Consider the following 7,385-nt stretch of genomic DNA (forward strand, 5'->3'; position numbering starts at 1 on the left):
ATTTAGACTCATTTCAATAAAACCACAATTAGATGGCAGCAAATGGCGGGGAGAGCAGCTGTTACAGCACCGGGACACCCAACACAACACGCCCTGGCGCTGCGTGACACAGACAGGGCAGAGCGACCGTCTGCAGGCTGGGAGGCAGCGCTGGCTGGGCGGGGAGTGAGGGATGCTCAGGAGCTCCCATAGGGACTGGAGCTGGGCTGGGAGTGCCAGGTGCCCCCTATTCCCAGGGACCTGCTCCCCAAGGACCCCACACCCCCAAAGCTGCAGGAACACCCCGACAGGATAAAGGCCCACGGGTCAGGAATTCACAACCAGCCTCACTCCGCAAAGCCACCAGCATCCATCACCAGGGGAGAGCCCCAAGCACTGGGGGAGCTGAGCAAGGGACACGTGAAAGGGCTGGGGAGGTTGCCCAGAGCCCCTCATTCCCAGGGATCTCCTGCAGCCCCAGCCCAGCCTGCTGCCCACCAGCTCCTGTCACACAGCAGAGACCAAGGCAGGAGGGGACAGATCATGGACCCAGGTCCTGTGGGGTCAGGGGACCCGAGCCAGACCCTCAGCCACCATGGGAAGGGGCACAGGAGACCAGAAAGGAGACCCCACATCTTCAAAAGCCCCTCAGGCCGCCCCTGCCCACAGGGTAGCCCAGCCCAAGAGCTGGGTTCATCATGTAGCCCATCTGTTGGTCCCTGATGGTCCCAGGACAGCCCCTGTTCCCCTGACCTGGGGACCCACTGTAAAATGGTAAACCCACCTTGGAATCAGCCTCTGGCTGATGTCACCATTTCTTATTAAAAGCTGGGTTTTTGCTCTACCATGGACTAGTTTTATGTTCCCATAAATTGCCAACAGTTAGCCCAGATCCCCACAGAGCCAGGATCGATACCTGGCCGAGGGGAAAAAGTGCTGAGGAAGGAAAAGCAATACTCCAATTAGAGCAAAATTTAAGAGTCCAGGGGTAGGGGCGACAGTGCCTAATGTGTTACAATTTATTGACAGCCTCCCAAAGCTGGGTTTGTTGTGGCTCTCAGAGGCAGGCATCCCACCAGGCAGCAGCGGGGAGTCACACAGCCACTCTGCACGCTCACTCCTCACTGGCACAACCAGGGACCATTCCTGTGTGGTTTGGCACCTCCAGCCACACACAGGCTGTTCCTGGCTCCTCTGTGCATCCATCAGCAGGGCAGCTCTGCTGGTGCCCCTGAGCTGGCAGCACACCGTGGGACAGTGACAGCCAGCCAGGCTCTGGGGGCACAGGGCCAAGGAAATGCCTGGCACTGCCCCAGCGCTGCTCCTCAGGGACACAGCCCCTGCCCAGGGCGTCAGAGCCCTGTGCCCAGCTCTGCCCGGTCTGATCCCAGTTAAACACAGCATAATGCAGCCTGCGAGCGCCAGCTGGGAGCCCCAGCCCTGGGCTCCCCTCCCAACCCACTCCAAGCATTGCTGGGTCCTGCCCTGCCCCAGGTGCTGCCCACAGACCTCAGAGAGTGAGGCAGCAGAACTGGGCACTCCAGGATCAAAGCTCTCAGATGTTCTACATGGACCTTGCACCCCCCTCCCAGGTAGGCTGGAGGATGGCACTGGGCTCACTGTTAAATCCTGTGGCCAGAAAACCCAGCTGGATTGCAGAAATGTTGGCAAATACAATAAACACAAGTACATTAACTCTAATTCTGCAAAGCCTTCGGCTATATTAATCTCTCTTTAATGTAATCACCTATAAATAAATGATGACCCCATGATTTAATATGACATCTGCCATCCCCATTTCCACACAAGCTGTGAAGCAGGGCCTCTGGTACACGGTAGGGGTGGGACTCGTGTGCCTGACTGGCCAGGGCAGCTCCCAGGCTCAGCTCCAGCTCACCACTCGCAGCAGGACGGACGGACGGATGGATGGATGGATGGATGATGGATGGATGGGCGGGCAGGGAGCACTCCCAGCTCTGCCTGGGCAGCTGTGAGCCCTCCAGCACCACAGAGGCACCCGAGCACATCCCCCTGCCCTGGGCTCAGGCCCCGCTCACCAGCAGTGCTCTGGTGCAGGTCCCACACCCTCCGAGCAGAGCAGCGCTGGGCGAGGGTCTGTGGAGAGAGAAGCACCAGAACAGCACAGGGGCAGCCCGAGCCTCCCCGCCCCAGCACGCAGGCTGAGCCCAAGCCAGGCTCTGCCTCTGTGTCCCCAGAGCAGCCCTGGGGAAGCTCCTGTGCCCCCACCCTGGGCCCAGAGCAGGCAGGGCAGGAACACAGCAAGGCTGAAGCTGCAGCCTGGAAAAACACTCACTCAGGCAGGATGCCTAGTAATAAATTTATTGTATTTTATTACATATTCCCCTTTTTGCACTTAATTCCAATTCCTCATATTCAAACTCTTCTTTCTGAAAGAAAATGATTTTTAACATAAAAATATAAATTCTGCATATTAAAAGTGCATACACCTCGAATAATAAAACATACAAATAAATAATAAAAGGCATTGACACAGTCTCATGCAGTTGTCCTCAAATAATTTAAAATTTATGGTACAATGTTCAACCCCAAGTAGACAGCCTGCTTTCCAATTACTGTACAGGTCAAAAACATTAAAATACAGAGGAGAATATCAAAGGTGTGGGAAAGCCCCACGTCCCTGTACCAGGTACAGTGATGTGACATGCAGTTTGAGAACTGTAGATATTCCAGTGTAAAATCCGACATTGTGTCCAGAAGAGAAATTGCATTTGCAACAGGACTTAAAATTCAATTTTAACCAATGGTGAGGCACAGGTGGTGAGCAAATCTGTACAAATTCATACTTGGAAGGCCACAGGACAATGAAGGAGCTGCCGGTGGCCTGGATTCCCTTGTGTTACCCTACCCAAGGCAGTGTAGCACCTCCAAAGGGGTTATTGCACTCACAAATGGCACACGAGCCCGAGGCCAGCCCGTGTGCGCTGCAGGGCTGAGTGAGCCGGGACTGGTGGTTACACTTAGTTTTAATCTGTGTCTTTTAAAAAACACTATTTGCAGGTAAGTTGAGTGCTATCACCTTTTAAAAAACAGAGTCCCTAAGCCTTCAGGTCTAACACAGACATTGTACAAGTCTTCAGGTGCTTTTCTTCTACAAAATAAAGCTCTTAACAGTAACTGCTTTACAATGCTTTTGTTGAGAAAACCATGTAGGACTTTCATCTCACCACAGATTAAAACTAAATTTCAGTTCCCTCCACAGGTATCATTAGATACTGCCAAATTCTTTTGGATTAGTAGGCAAATGACAAAGATTTTAAAAAACCTAAACCAAACTAAAAAAAAAAAAAAAAAAAAGAAAAAACAACACCACCCAACAGTGAAATTATTTGGAATGTTGTTTCCACACCCTCTCCATGCCAGCTGAGCAAGGGGAGGGCACCAAAGGAGGAGTGCTGGGACCTGCAGGAAGCCCAGGGCAGCTGCCCCGGCCGGCAGCACACAGGGCTGCCCACAGGACACGGCCCCAACCCCAGCACCGCAGCACCCGGGCACTCCGGGCACGGCCAGGGCTCCCCAGAGAGGCAGGCAAAGCCCCAGGGCAGCCTGGGCAGCAGGGAACAGCAGGGAACAGCTGCCCCGACAGGGACACTCACAGCAGCTCTGCGTGCCCCAGGCACCATCCTGCCCCTGCTCACAGCCCCTCACGCCACATGCAATGCCAGAACCCCGAGCAGGTTGCCCTGCTAACAAAAGGAAAAACAACACAAAAGAGAAATCAGTTTGTTCTCATTTCCCTGCTCCAATCCCTCTAACCTTACGTTACGCTGCAGCCTTGTCAGTAACGCAGAATCCTGCAAAGGAAAGAGCCAGAGATGTGCAAAGGAAGCAGAACCCAGGGACATGCTCCTGTGTGCCAGCAGCAGGGCCAGCACAGGCTCCAAGCCTGCTCCAGAGCCACGGCTGGGCGAGAGGCTTGCATAGTTAGGAGGGACATGCAGGGGGACAGCAGGGCCATGCAGGCTGCCTCACACCGAGGACAATGCTGGGCATGCTCCAGTTGCAGCTTCAGAAAGCAAAACCCCTGCAGCGACAGCGATGAGGGCACTTGCAGTGGGAGAAGTGCAATTAAGCTGCTAGCTTTCTATCCTAAGCATCTTGTTTTTATTAATCCGTATTTGATAAGTGTGAAAGGGTTAACAATTTACACACCCAAAGTGAGACACAAGTTACAGAGAACTGCAGGCACCAAATTGTCTATCAAATGTGATTAATACAAATAAAAGGTGCCTCTTCAATACACGTCGTTGAAAATGTGCTTATAACTTGAATACTACTAAACACTGTCCAAAAGACACAGCCCAAAAAGGGTAAAAAAAAGTCTCTAGGTGACTCCTGTAGGAATTGAGCACTGGAATGAAGGCGCTGCTCTCCTGCGCCCAGGGGCCAATTCCAGGAGCAGGAGCGAGTGGCAGACTGGGGACGTGGGGTGAAATGCAGGTCCCACACTGGCACAGGCAAACCAACCCAAAGCCAGCTGGAAACACTCTGCCTGAATGCTGCTGTGCCTTGGAGCTCGCCTGTCTGGGAGCAGGGGCACGCCTGGGCATTGCCCATCACCGTGAGCTGCACCTGGCTTCCAGCACCTTGGCAGGAAGGCCCCAGACCCGCCAGCCCAGCCAGGCTGGGCAGGACAGAGCTGGCAGAGCTGTTCCCATCACACTCAGATGCCAGTGAGACTTCCAGGCCCTACATGCCACCACCCAGGGCAGGCAGAGGTCCCTGGGCAGCAGCAGCCTCTGGGAGATGGCAGAGCCCACCTCCCCACAGCCACGAGTGCTTCTGATGGCCAACAGGACCTTTAAGATGTGACCATGTACATGCAGCTGCTCCAGAACAGCCTCAAGCCACTGCTGCTTGAAGGATCCATCTGCAAAGCCACGGTGGTGTTGGCATCTAGGACTTGGCAGATCCCTCTCTCGAGTGCTCCCTGGTACCATGCCACATCCTGGCAGCCGGACAACACAACACCATGGACAGGAGCTCCTACACATGAAAGGGACAAGAGAGAAGTCTGCTTTAAAGCAAGGAGAGAAGACTGATGATTTTCCCCAAATCCCTTTAAGTAGGGCCTGTAATAACCTACATGCCATTTCTGAAACATTTATCCTACTTCACTGATGGAGTCAGGACTGTAACAGCAACAAGGCTTTGATTAACACTGCCAGAGAACAGCGTTTCCCACACCCTTCACGCCTGTCCCGTGCAAGGAAGCTCACTGGCTGCTGAAGATGTGTGACACGGACAGGCAGAAGTGTGCAGGGGCAGCAGGGGCTGCTCCCAAGGGCCGTGGCACAGACACAGACACGAGCAGGACGCACTCCCCCAGGCTCACACTCCCCCACTCTGCCCAGGGCATGTCTCTGTCCCACAGGAGCCCTGGTGCACCTGCTAAGCCAAAGCCCTTTGCCTGAGGACACCCCAGGCCAAACCCCCTGAGCAGGAACCCACCAGAGGAGCAGCCCCCGCCCGCTCAGGGACAAGGGCAGTGCCAGGGCAGCCCTCCTGCCCACTCACACTGCACAGCAAGGAGCCTGGGCACAGAGCTGCCCTGCCAGAGGGACAGAAATCCAGGCTGGCTGCACCGAGAGAGCAGATAGGGCTGGAGCTGGCAGCAATCAGCATCAGGAATTATGGAGAATGTGCAGAAAGAGAGTGAGATCGGCTTCTCATGGGATTGCAGAGGTTCAATTACTTTTATCAGCTGCTGGAATACCAGGACCTCCATCTCCCTTCTACCCAAATGAGAGCTCCAAGGACCATTATCTTGCTACAGATACAAACATTGAACTGGTGTTCAGCTAAAACATGGTTTTGGACATGGCTCCAAATTCCCTTCAGTCAGGCATGCAGCACAGGAGCAAACCACCTCAAAACCCACACACCAGCTTCCAGTTTAAACTCCTCCAGTGAATGATGACATGAAAAAAATGTCATTTGATAAAAATAACCTTTCACAAATGTCCATGGCAAAATGCACAGAAAGTAGTTCTGTCTATTAAAAGATCCCAAACCGAGCCAGCGTAAGCCACTGGAATTACATTCTTGCTAGAAGAGTTGTTACAAGAGAAGAGCCAAGACAGTGTAAGACCTTAATACAGATAAAACCTTAAACAAATACTTCAACATCAACATTTCAGGGAGTAATTTAAGTACTGCAATGTGAAGCAAGTCTTATCTGCTCTGCTGGATGTAACAGAAAATAATCCATGAATAATCCAAGTCATACATTTCAGAAGCAAGCAATGCAATCTTTGCTTCTCGTTGCTGCAATAAATGAGACTGAAACAATGCCTGGGCGAAGGAATGCATGGGGGGCCAGTCACGTCTGGGTTGGAACAGGCAGGGCATTCCCCCTCAGGCTGTGGGCACTGCTGGAGCGCGTGGAGGGGATGCAGCAGGACATCACCAGGACCCTGCGAGGGCTCCGTGGCAGGTGGGCTCATCCCACGCTGACCCCAGCTCGAGGGCACTCCCAGCCCAGCCCCACACACGCCAGGAGCCTGCTGCCCCCAGCCCCTCCTTCCCAAGCCTGCTGCAGGTGTGTGCTGAGCAGAAAAGTGATCCCAGAGCAGCAAGGTGTCCTGGGGGCAAGGCTGCCTGCAGGGCAAGCAGGACCTCAGCAAGGGAGGGGGCAGAGGCCACTTTGTTATGCTGATGGGACAGAGCACACACAGCCCTGGCCCAAGCTCTGCCATTGGGCTGGACAGGCACAGACCTCACTCAGGAGAGAGCCTGCCCAGCACCTTGCCCAGCTTGTCACAACCTACACAACAGGCTGTGGATAAAGGATATGCAGCACATCAATAAAAACTCATGGATTTTAAAAAAAAGTATTACACCACATATATGTAAAAGGACTTAAGAAATCCACCTTAAGAGGAACCTTACAGAACTTGAGGAATCTCCCCTGTAAGAAGGGCATGTAAACAAAGACATCAGTAGATGTAGTGTTTTGACCTTGGTGGAGGCTGTCATCCAAACAAGAAGGGGAACCTTCCACAGAGGGACAGTGGCAGCCAGTCCCATGGGCAGGGGACAGGCAGGCCAGAGGGAAGAATGTACAGCACTCTGGGGAACAGGAAAACTGCCCCTCCAGCCCACACAAAGGGGCCTGACAAAGCATGCTCAGAGAGGGCAGGATGACACTCGGTCTAAACATCACCCCTAGAGATAACGGAGGCTTAATTACACCACTAGGATAAGGGTCTGAGCACATTAGGAAATGCTTCCCAGGAGTTTGAACAGGGCCATCCTGACAGCATCATGGCCATCCAGGTGCGTGGATGTAACCCTCCCATGGCACTGCTCCACAGGACGAGCTGGCCAGCAGCTGCTGCCCAGGGATCTCTTCTGTTGTTTAGTAG

Source organism: Zonotrichia albicollis, chromosome 16 (genome assembly GCF_047830755.1).
Source record: "Zonotrichia albicollis isolate bZonAlb1 chromosome 16, bZonAlb1.hap1, whole genome shotgun sequence".
In the NCBI taxonomy this organism is placed as follows: Eukaryota; Metazoa; Chordata; class Aves; order Passeriformes; family Passerellidae; genus Zonotrichia; species Zonotrichia albicollis.